The sequence below is a fragment of the Saccopteryx leptura genome, chromosome 7, assembly GCF_036850995.1.
Source record: "Saccopteryx leptura isolate mSacLep1 chromosome 7, mSacLep1_pri_phased_curated, whole genome shotgun sequence".
NCBI classification, from domain to species: domain Eukaryota; kingdom Metazoa; phylum Chordata; class Mammalia; order Chiroptera; family Emballonuridae; genus Saccopteryx; species Saccopteryx leptura.
This window is the reverse complement of record NC_089509.1, coordinates 41,061,096-41,074,142: the sequence shown is the minus strand read 5'-3', so window position 1 is coordinate 41,074,142 and position 13,047 is coordinate 41,061,096.

Sequence of the window (13,047 nt, the reverse complement as noted above, 5' to 3'; positions counted from 1 at the left end):
AAAAAGAAAAGCTCTATTAAATAATCACTTCCTCCAGTGGCTTCCCTTTTGTCTCGTTTGGCTCACCTAGGATAAGGTAAGGACCTTGAGAAAAGACAAAAAGAACATGAATGACTGGCTAGGATTTAAGAGATAACAAAGTCCTCACTGAAGGCACTTATTTGCAAGATTAAAGGATTTGAAGTAAAGCCTGAAATTAGTAACTTTTCATCTCCTTTTTCCCAGACAGCCAGTGTTTTGTAATAAAATAAAGACCTTGCACTTTCAAATCTTCGTGCCAGACAGACTGTGAAACCAAATGCTACTCAATTTTAAATTATTCATACATTCTTAATTGTGATGTTATCCTTATAAATGATAGTAATGGTACTGTTTAAAACCTAAAAACCAGCAGGCACCTGCCAGTGAAACGGGTTCATTTAAAGCACAACCATTGAATTCTTAATATGAGAGGCTATTCAAAAAGATTCAGCTAGGAGAAAGTCAGTAAGACATTTGATTTTACACTTAGGAATTAGGTAGCTTGATGTGATTAGCAGAAGGGAAGCGAAATGCCAGTGCTTAATTTACAGAGAATTTACAGACTGGAAAAATCACCCTGAGCTTGGAGAGTACCTGCATAAATAGTACTAACTCTCCTCATATGAACATTAGCCACAAACAATTATTTTTGTATTATTTAGCAGGGATCAAAATATACTGTGAGGCAAAGAAGATGTGTGAGATTGAGAATAAAACAACTTGTTCACTTTTAAAAATCTGAAAGTTTATGTGTCTGTCTACGTGCATCTGCGTGTGAATGTAAGTGCTTAAAAAAAGTTTTCAGAAAGATTCATATAACAGTCCAAATACTTCTTTTGAGTATTAAGATAACTGAGTGAAGAGTCCATGAAACTAAGGTCTTTACAAGACATATATACCAAAGTCATTTTATTTTCTCCAACATTTAAAAAAAAATGATGTTGCTTTGAATTCATTTTCAGAATTCTTTTAGTGATATCAACACTTGTCATGGTGTTGGGAGAAGAAATGTCTCCCTGAAATGTGGCCATATTCTTTTGGAACATACTTGTTAAAAAAAATAGAAACTTTTTGAGGTTGTGTCATTTTTAGATGGACATTTTTATATGCATCAATTTCTGTAACCTTTTGAGCAATTTTTTTTTTGCTTTTTTCTGCTTGTAATTTCACATTAAAAGTCTTTATTAGGAAAAAAGACATTAGTTTTTAAATGATTTACTTAACTATCAATTTTTAGACACTAAATAAGTAAGGAGATAATAACAAATTTCTATGCTTCCAATTTTGAGTCCAAGATGTAAATTTCTCCAGGACTCTGATACTGTATTAGGTATCATAAAATACTTCTAGACTGCATGTCACTAGTGTTAGTGACCATACTTGAACGCCTAGAAATCTGTCATTTACTCCGGAAGCCTTCTCTTGTATTCATCAAGAAAAGTTACTCTTATGTCAGGAAGTCTAAAAGTTGATTTATGCGGGATCCTAACACTATTTTCCACAAAACCTCAACCTAAATGGTGTTTGTAATTGTTGTTGAGCTGTTTGATTGCTTGTGTTTGCTATATGGCCTCGCTGAAATGAATTACCTTTTCTACTTACATGTATACTGACTATATATTTTTAAATATGATAGTAAATACATGATCAAATAGGAAGCCTAATAATATTACACCATTTAAATAAGGTGTCTGAAATTTGAAATGTACTATTGACTTTAAATTTTAAATTTTAGAGTTTTAAAAGAAATGTAATTTATAAATTTCAATCATGGGTGTTTGAGTTAGAATAATGGGGTGAAACCAGGACCTGCTGCTTACATACCACCTGTGTGCTCTTGGATCTACTGAGAAACAACTAAGATTATGCGATGGAAGCATTTAGATACATGATGATTCCTAGGAACCTTCCCTATTTATAGACTAATTGAAGGCCAATTTTTTTTGAGAAACCAGCTTGGTACTTGGTTCTTCATAGCTTCACCAATAAATGACCAGCTCATTAGAATATGTAACAAACAAAATGCAATGAGAGTAATTTTAAAATTGACTTAATTTAGTTGTTCCATTGTCCCTTGAAGTCTTTTGTGGTATAATTCTTGCCTTGCTCTTTGGTGAAGTTTCTAGCAAGCCCCCATAATTTCCTGTCATCTTTAAATTTCAATTCACTAAATAAAAAATAATTTAAACTTAATTCATTTCCCAGCCTCTACTTTATCACACTGACAAGGGTTGCAGATGCAATAAAGGCCCACCAAGTAGTGCACCAGCCTCCAATACTGCTGACCCAAGTATCAGGTTCTGTCAAGGTCAAAGGGAGGGACAGGGAGGAAGGGTAGAGAATAAGACAATTAAATACATGATGCTTTTACTAATGCATTATTTCTTTTTAGAATATCTGCATTTGTAAGCTTAAAGAACTTCATTTGGTTTTTTAAGATATAGCTAATTCAATGTCACCTTTTTCCATTCTAGCTCTCCTTGATTTCTCCAGTCAGAATGAATTATTTTGTGTTCCTTTGGCACTCTGTGTGTATCTTTATTAAGACTTTTACCACCTGATACCCCCAAGTAATTATGTCTTTTCCCTTGATGGACTGTGAACCACTTGAAGGCAAGACTTTGTGTACAGCTTACTCATTTTGTGGGTCGTCAGACCATAGCACAGTTTTTGTAGCGTAGAAGGTAATAGCTAATCTAAATTTTAATCTTATTTGGACAGACTGGATTGATATTTATTTTAACTGGAGTGAAAAGTTACACTTAAAAACCACTTGACCTCCATCATTCTAACTCTCAGTATGTAAATCTTTGTGTGCAATGTTTTCAGTTTATGTAACAATTTTGGCACTTTCTCCACATTTGGAATTATTCTTTCTGGGAAAAGTTAAGCATTTAGTTCTCTTAATTTTGATAATATAAATTTTCCATTAGGCAAATATTTTTGAGATAAGAAATTTATTGCCTCTGGATAGTGCTGATGCTAGCTCAAAGTTTTTATTTACTTAATATGTAATCATATGTTTAAAAAAGTATAATATAGAAAAATATGAAAAATAAACAAAATAATTCATAGTATAATTCCTCACAAAGGAACGTCAGATTTGTAATAATGCCAAGGAAACTAATTGAGAAAGACTCTTTGACCACAGACCTGTAATTGATTTATAATGTCTGCAACAATGTAGAAAGAAGTGTCACATATATACTGTCCTTATCCTAATAAAATCACTAATTACAAGGTAAGAATTTCTAGTCATTTTCACCTGTGTAGTTATTTATGTCATTGCAGTTACGGTGCCAAATAATAATTCAGAAATCATTTATATTTGTGGCTTGAAGTATAAGCATTACCAATTTTTAAACCCTCCTCTTTCTAACCTCATTTCTGCTTTTGAATTTATTGAAATTACCAAATTTTTATAAATTATTTATTAGTATACAGGCAGGAAGAGTCTATCAATTTTAAAATGTCATGTAGGAGAAATAAGCAACAATGCTTATTTTAACCTATAATAACATATCTTTATTATGTTGAATACAAGTAGTTTACTACTTTTAAATATTTAATTTATAATTCTGGATTAAAATAATTAATATCACATCTTTTCTTGATGTTAAAACTATTAGAATATATTTTGATACATTTCTAGACAAAATATTCTCCACTTGTCATATTTCAATGAATAAGATTAAAATAAATGCATCTTGTGGAGGACAAGAGAATGGGCTTTATCAATGCCCAGCAGATAGATAGATACATAGATATATACATAGATATAGATAATAGACACATACACACATATGTACCTAAATTTAGATATTTCATCTTGATTGGCAAATCTTTCTTCAGAAATTACCATATAAGGAATATGCAGAGTGAAGACTACATTTTCTAAAGATAACATTAATTACACATTAATTCTATACTATATTTATATGTTGTATAATTTATTACACTTTTTATTTTGAGAAAAATGTATGTATGCATCTATTGTAGGAAGTAATAAATTCCATGTACCTTTTACTAGTTTCCCCTAATAGTAACCTCATATAAAACTATAAAATCATATTATAAAACTTTTGTGTCTTATCATAACCAAGATATTGAATAGTTGCATCATCAAAATTATCTCTCCCCATGCCCTCTGATAGCCACACACTCACAATTTGTCTCCCACACTATGTCCATTTTAAAATTTATTCATTTCAAGAATTTATATAAATGAAATCATGCAGTATATTACCTTTTGTACACTGACTTTGTTTAGTCAAAATAATTCCTGGAAATTCATTTAGGTTGTGTGTATCAATTTATTTTATTCATTTTTATTGCTAAGTAGTATTTCATTGTATAGATTTCCTGAAGTTTCCCTAACCTTTCACCAAATAAACGATGTTTGGGTTTTTCTGTTCTTGACTTATTTATTTATTTATTTTAATTTATTGTGTTTACATAAATTCAAGTGTCCCAATGAGTACATCCCCCTACCCCATGTTCCTCTTAACCTCCCCATTTCTCCCCTCCCCCCCATGCCTTCCCCCTTCCCTCCAGGATTTGCTTTCCTGCACTCTATAACGCTATGCAATGTATATATAATTTCACCAATCTCTTTCCCTTCTCTGATCCCATCCTATCATCCCCTTTCCCTCTCTCTGCTTTCTCTTTGGTCCCTTTGATCCTGCCTCTGTCTCTATTCTCCTCAGTTCACATTGTTCATTGGATTCCTCAAATGAGTGAGGTCATATGATATTTTTATTTCTCTGCCTGCTTATTTCACTTAGCATAATAGTTTCCAGGTCCATCCATGTTGTCACAAAACGTAAGATTTCCTTCGTTTTCATGGTCGCATAGTATTCCATTGTGTATATGCACCACTGCTCTTTAATCCACATGTCCACTGATGGACACTTGGGCTCTTTCCTGATCTTGGCTATTGTAAACAATGCTGCAATAAACATGGAGGTGCATTCCTTCTTTTGAATCATGATTTGGTATTCTTAGGTTATATTCCCAAAAGTGGGATGGCTGGGTCAAAAGGCAGTTACATTTTTAATTTTTTGAGGAATCTCCATACTGTTTTCTGCAGTGGCTGCACCAGTCTCCATTCCCACCTGCAGTGCAGGAGGGTTCCCTTTTCTCCAAATTCTCATACGAACTTATGATGTGTTGTTTTGCTAATGAGCGCCATTCTGACTGGTGTGAGGTGGTATCTTATTGTTGTTTTTATTTGCATTTCTCTATGATTAGTGATGAATATTTTTTCATCTGCATATTGCCCATCTGTATGTCCTCTTTGGAAAAGTATCTATTCATTTCTTCTGCCCTTTTTTTTATTGCATTGTTTATTTTCCTGGTGTTGTTTTATAAGTTCTTTATAAATTTTGGTTATTAACCCCTTATCTGACATATTATCAAATATCTCCCATTGTATGGTTTGTCTTTTTATTTTGTTCATATTGTCTTTAGCTCTGCAAAAGCTTTTTAGTTTGATATAGTCTCATTTGTTCATCCTGTCCTTTATTTCCCTTGTCTGTGCAGATAAATCAGCAAATATATTGCTGTGAAAGATGTCAGAGAGCTTACTGCCTGTTTTCTTCTAAGATACTTATGGTTTCATGACTTCCATTTAAGTGTTTTATCCATTTTGAGTTTAATATTGTGAATGGTGTAAGTTGGTGGTCTAGTTTCATTTTTGTTGGTAACTGTCCAATATTCCCAACACCATTTGTTAAAGAGACTGTCTTTACTTCATTGTATGCTCTTACCTCCTTTGTCAAATATTAATTGTCCATAAAGGTGCCAGTTTATTTCTGGATCCTCTGTTTTGTTCCATTGATCTATATACCTATTCTTATGCTAGTACCAAGCTGTTTTGAGTACAATGGCCTTGTAGTATAACTTAATATCAAGAAGTATGATACCCCCACTCTACTCTTCTTTTTCAAGATTGCTGAGACTATTGGTGTTCTTTTTTGGTTCCATGTAAAATTTTTGGAATATTTGTTATATAGTATATAGCTTTGAAGTATGTCATTGGTATTTTAATAGAAATTGCATTGAATTTATAAATTGCTTTGGGTAATATAGACATTTTAATGATGTTTATTCTTTCTATCCATGAACATGGTATATGCTTCCACTTATTTATATCTTCCTTGATTTTTTTTTATCAATGTTTTATAATTCTCCAAGTACAATTCTTTAACCTCCTAGGTACTTTCTTTTTGTTGCAATAGTGAAGGGGATTGTTTTCTTTTTTTTTTTTTTTTTTTCCTTTCTTTTCATTTTTCTGAAGCTGGAAACAGGGAGAGACAGTCAGACAGACTCCCGCATGTGCCCGACAGGGATCCACCCAGCACGCCTACCAGGGGCGATGCTCTGCCCACCAGGGGGCGATGCTCTCCCCATCCTGGGCATTGCCATGTTGCGACCAGAGCCACTCTAGCGCCTGAGGCAGAGGCCACAGAGCCATCCCCAGCGCCCGGGCCATCTTTGCTTCAATGGAGCCTTGGCTGCGGGAGGGGAAGAGAGAGACAGAGAGGAAAGCGCAGTGGAGGGGTGGAGAAGCAAATGGGCGCTTCTCCTATGTGCCCTGGCCGGGAATCGAACCCAGGTCCTCCGCACGCTAGGCCGACGCTCTACCGCTGAGCCAACCGGCCAGGGCCGGGGATTGTTTTCTTAATTTCTCTTTCAGACAGTTCATTTTTGGTGTATAAAAATGCCTCTGATTTCTGAATATTAATTTTATATTCTGCCACCTTGCTGAATTTATTTATTAGGTCCAGTAGTTTTTTGACTGAGTGTTTAGAGTTTTTTATGTAAACTATAATTTCATCAGCAAATAATGATGGCTCTACTTTTTCTATTACAATTTGGATGACTTTTATTTCTTTCTTGTCAGATTGCTGTTGCTAGGACTTCCAGAACTATGTTAAATAAGAGTGGTAAAAGGGGGCAATCTCCCTTAAGGGAATTGCTTTTAATTTTTACCATTAATGATGTTCGCTGTGTGTTTGTCATAGATGGTCTTTATCATGTTGAGGTATTCCTCGTGTTCCCACTGTGTACCAGCCTTGCCTCCCTAGAATAAACCCCACTTAATCATGATACATGATTTTTTCATGTATTGCTGGATTTGGTTTGCTAATATTTTGTTAAGAATTTTAGCATCTAAATTCATCATGGATATTAGCCTATAGATTTCTTTCATTGTATTGTCTTTGCCTGGTTTTGGAATAAGGATTACATTTGCCTCATAAAAGTAGCTTTGAAGTCTTCCCTCCTCTTGAATTTTTTGAAATAGCTTGAGAATGATAGCAGTTAGTTCTTCTTTGAATATTTGGTAGAATTCCCCTGTGAAGCCATCTTGCCACGGACTTTTGTTTGTTGGGAGTGTTTTGATAACCGTTTCTATCTGATTTGTTGTAATTGGTCTGTTTAAGTTTTCTGATTCTTCCAGATAGATTTTTGAAAGATTATATGTTTTAAGGAATTTGTCCATTTCACTGAGGTTGTCTAATTATTTGGCATACAGTTCTTCATAGTATTTTCTTACAATCCTTATATTTCTGCTTTGTCAGTTGTTACTTCTCCACTCTCATTTCTAATTTTATTTATTTGAGTCCTCTCTCTCTCTCTCTCTTTTTTTTTTTTTTTTTTTTTGGTGAGTTTTGTAAAAGGTTCATCAATTTTGTTTACTTTCTCAAAGAACTAGCTCTTGGTTTTATTGATCTTCTGTATTTTTTTTTTTAGCCTCTTTGTTATTTATTTCCATTTTGATATTTGTTATTTCCTTCCTTCTACTTTCTCTGGGCTTTACTTGCTGTTCTTTTTCTAGTTTTTTAGATGCAGGGTTAAGTTGTTTATTTGAGCTTTTTCTTGCTTCTTAAGGTATGCCTGTAATGCTATGAACATCCCTCTCAGGATTGCTTTTGCTGTGTCCAATAAATTTTGAAATGTTTTATGTTCATTTTCATTTGTTTCAAGGAAATTTTTTATGTTTTCTTTGATCTTATTGTTAGCCCATTTGTTATTTAATAGCATGCTATTTAGTTTCCAAGTGTTTGAGTGTTTTTCAGTTTTTCTATTGTAATTGATTTAGTTTCATGCCGTTATGATCAGAGAAGATACTTGATATAATTTCAATCTTCTTAAATTTATTGAAACTCGTTTTATGTCCTAACGTGGTCTATCCTAGAGGATGCATCATGAGCACTTGAAAAGAATGTATATTCTGCTGCTTTAGGGTGAAAGGTTCTGAAGATATCTATTAAATCTAGTTGATCTAGTGTGTCCTTTAAGTCTACTCTTTCTTTGTTAATTTTCTTTCTTGAGGATATATCCATTGATGTTAGTGGGGTATTGCAATCTCTTACTATTATAGTATTGCTGTTGAATTTGCCCTTTATGTCCATCAAAATTTGCTTTATATATTTAGGTGCTCCTGCATTAGGCACATCGATATTTATAATGGTTATACCTTCCTGTTGGATTGCTCCCTTTATTATTATGTAGTGACCTTCTTTATCCCTTACTACAGTCTTTGTTTTAAAGTCTATTTTGTCAGATATATGTATTGCTACCCCAGCTTTTCTTTTTCATTTCAATTTGCATATATATTTTTTTCATTCTTTTACTTTCAGTCTATGTGTATCTTTTGTTTTGAGTTGGGTCTCTTGTAGCAAGCATAAGTACTGGTTCTGTTTTCTTATCCACGCACCTACCCTATGTCTTTTGATTGGAGCATTTAATCCATTTACATTTAAGGTTATTATTGATATGTAGTTGTTTATTGCCATTTTATTCTTTTAATCTACATTCCTCTTTTACTAGATTTTTCCCCCTTTGTTCTATTTATAACAGGCCCCTTAACATTTCTTGCAGCATTGGTTTGGTTGTAATAAATTCTTGAGGGTTTTTTTGGGGGGGAGGGGTTGTTTGTTTGTTTTTTGTCTGGGAAGTTTTTTATTTGTTTTTTAATTTTAAATGATAGCCTTTCTGGATAAAGAAGTCTTGGTTGTTGGCTCTTGTTTTGTATTACTTTGAATATTTCTTGTCATTGCCTTCTGGCCTCAAGCGTTTCAGTTGAATAGTTGGGTGTCATTTTTATAGGGTTTCTTTGTAGGTGATTAACTGATTTTCTCTTGCAGCTTTAATATTTTATTTTTATCTCTTAGCTTTGGTATTTTAATTATGATGTGTCTTGGTATAGGTCTCTTTGGGTTCTTTTTAATGGGATTCTTTGTGCTTCTTGAACTTGTGTGACTTTTTCTTTCATCAATTTAGGGAAGTTTTCAGCTATGACTTCTTCAATCAGGTTCTCTATTCCTTGTTCTTTCTTTTCTTCAGGAACCCCTATGATACAGATGTTGTTTCTCTTCATGTTGTCACAGAGCTCTCTTAGATTTCTCTCAGACTTATTGATCCTCTTTTCTTTTTGCTGTTCTGCTTCCATCCTTTTGCTTGTCTTGTCCTCTAAATCGCTGATTCAATCCTCTGCTTCATCCAGCCTGTTTTAAATTCCTTCTAGTGTAGTCTTCATTTCTGATATTGTGTTTGTCATCTCGGTCTGATTCTTTTTTATGATTTTAATGTCCTTTTTGATGCTTACAAAATCTTTGTTTAGGTGCTCATTATGTTCATCTATTGTTGCTCTAAGATCCTTGATGATCCTAATAATCATAATTCCAAACTCTGCATCCGGTATCTTACTTATTTTTATCTCATTCAGTGCTTTTCCTGGGGATTTCTCTTGTTGATTCATTTGAATTGCATTTTTCTGTCTTCCTATTTTGTCTCTGTATAGACTGCTCCTTTGAATGTATTGTTTGTGTAGCTAGCTGAGTACAGGGTTGGTGTTGTATGCCTCCAGCTTTCATTTGTGTTGTTTCTAGATCTTCTTGGGTGGGTTTAAGGTGTTATTTGTAATCCACTTTAGGCTATTTGTCTGCTGCTACTGTTCTTATTGCTATTTGTGTGTTTTCTATGCCTTAGCTGGGTCATTTGTGAGGAGTCTTTCCTTAAGATACCTCTCTAACTAGTGTTGTTAGGTCCTGAGCTGTTGTTCTTTGTATCTGGCCACTAGATGTACCAGCCCTGGACCTCCCTGGCCAGAACCTGGTTCAGGCTAGTAGGGGTCACTGCTTATGACTGGCACTTAGCAACCTTCTTGGACCTACAAGCAATCCAGAATTTGTGGTTGCCTCTGCTGGGTCCTAATGCCTTTGTAAATATAAGCTGCACTCCTAGGCTGGCTTTTATCTACTTTTGGCCATTGTGCATGGCCTGTCTATTCCGAGGTGTGTTTTTTCTCCTGGCCCCCCACTGTCTCAGCCTCCTCAGGCACTCAGGCACCAACACTGCCGGACTTATGGGCTCACTGGCCGATGCTTGGGCTGCCCCATGGGACTGCCCTATGGGCATTGTGGACTCCTCACGTTGCCAGGCTCTGCCCCTGTGGGGTGCCTCTTCAGGCTCCACCCCTTGATTCTGCCCCTCAGGCTGCCAGGATCCCCCACACAGATGTGGGCATGCGGGAGGCCTCTTCATGCTCTGCCCCTCACTGATGCTGTGCCCCCCACTGCAAAATGGGCAGCCTTGCTGGGCTCCGCCCTCCTGCTGCTGCACTCACTGAGCACTGGGGCCACAGCCTGGCCCTTCCGAGGATACTCAGCAATCTTGGGGCGGGGGGTTGTATCCCAGACATCAGCACTCAAAACCCGTGTCACTGATGTGTCCCCTGCTTCTAAGTGTCTCTTTGCACTGACTAAAGCAGGAGAGCCTCTGGTAGGCAGGGTAATTGTTTCCTTTTGCTAGCTTGGTTCTTCCAGGAAAAATGGCCACTTTAGGTTTGGGGAGTGACCTAGTACAGAGGGTCAATGTGGTTCTCCCCCAAAGTCTCTCCTTGTGCCAATAAGACTACACTTTCCTCTCATAATTCCAGTCCTCTCGGCACTTTTCACTCCAGGAGCCCCGGGTAAGTGGTTGTGAACGAGGTGTTTTTTTTTTTCCTTTTAATAATTTTATTTTTTTAATGGGGTGACATCAATAAATCAGGATACATATATTCAAAGATAACAGGTCCAGGTTATCTTGTCGTTCATTTATGTTGCATACCCATCACCCAAAGTCAGATTGTCCTCTGTCACCTTCTATCTAGTTTTCTTTGTGCCCCTCCCCCTCCCCCTTTCCCTCTCCCTCTCCCCCCTCCCCCCCTAACCACCACACTCTTATCAATGTCTCTTAGTCTCACTTTCATGTCCCACCTACGTATGGAATAATGCAGTTCCTGGTTTTATCTGATTTACATATTTCACTTTGTATAATGTTATCAAGATCCCACCATTTTGCTGTAAATGATCCGATGTCATCATTTCTTATGGTTGAGTAGTATTCCATAGTGTATATGTGCCACATCTTCCTTATCCAGTCATCTATTGATGGGCTTTTTGGTTGTTTCTATGTCCTGGCCACTGAACAATGCTGCAATGAACATGGGGCTGCATATGTCTTTACGTATCAATGTTTCTGAGTTTTTGGGGTATATACCCAGTAGAGGGATTGCTGGGTCATATGGTAGTTCTATTATCAGTTTTTTGAGGAACCACCATACTTTCTTCCATAATGGTTGTACTACTTTACATTCCCACCAACAGTGTATGAGGGTTCCTTTTTCTCCACAGCCTCTCCAACATTTGCTATTACCTGTCTTGCTAATAATAGCTAATCGAACAGGTGTGAGGTGGTATCTCATTGCAGTTTTGATTTGCATTTCTCTAATAACTAAAGAAGATGAACATCTTTTCATATATCTGTTGGCCATTTGTATTTCTTCTTGGGAGAAGTGTCTGTTCATGTCCTCTTCCCATTTTTTTATTGGATTGTTTGTTTGTTTGTTGTTGAGTTTTATGAGTTCTTTGTATATTTTGGATATTAGGCCCTTATCTGAGCTGTTGTTTGAAAATATCATTTCCCATTTAGTTGGCTGTCTGTTTATTTTGTTATCAATTTCTCTTGCTGAGCAAAAACTTCTTAGTCTGATGTAGTCCCATTCATTAATTTTTGCATTCACTTATCTTGCCTTTGGAGTCAAATTCATAAAATGCTCTTTAAAACCCAGGTCCATGAGTTTAGTACCTATGTCTTCTTCTATGTACTTTATTGTTTCAGGTCTTATGTTTAGATCTTTGATCTATTTTGAGTAATTTCAGTACAGGGGGACAAACTGTAGTCCAGTTTCATTCTTTTGCATGTGGCTTTTCAGTTTTCCCAGCACCATTTATTGAAGAGGCTTTCTTTTCTCCATTGTGTTGTTGGCCCCTATATCAAAAATTATTTGACTATATATATGTGGTTTTATTTCTGGGTTTTCGTGAATGAGGTTTTTTTGTGGTCCCTTTAAGTCGTAGCCTGGGTCTGAGAGTTCTGTCTCCCTTTTGCAAACAGTAACCCAGCTCTTTCAGCTAAATACTGTCTGTTCCCCTCCTCAAGTCTCTGGGGCTTCAGGCTGGGGGTCCAGTCCTGGGGCTGAGGACCCACAACTCTTCAGGCAACCCACTCTATGAGAGACTTTGCAGGGTGCCTTTCACTCTTGGGAGTGGGGCAGTCCTTTCCACCTCTCCACCCTTCCTACCAGTCTTGGTGTGGCTTCTTTGTTGATGCTTAGTTATAGATTTCTCTTAGTTTAGTCCAAAGTTGGTTTTTCAAGATGATTGTTCCTAAGTTAAATTGTAATCCACTTTGGTTCTGGGAAGTGGGAGTTGTAACATCTGCCTACTCCTGTGATGGCGAACCTCTGACACGCGTAGCCATTTTCGATGACATGCGGCAGCATGTGGCCGAATACCAGAGATGGGGCTGCAGGCCAAGAAGGATGTTTAATCCTTGACTCCTGCATGGCCAGGTTCAGTAGTCAAGGATAAATCATTTGCTGTAGTGTAGACACTCTGTGTCAGAGGTCTGTAGGCCAAAACAACAGAACTCTGGCACAGAGCATCTCGTTCTGGGACTTCTGGTTAGGCCGTT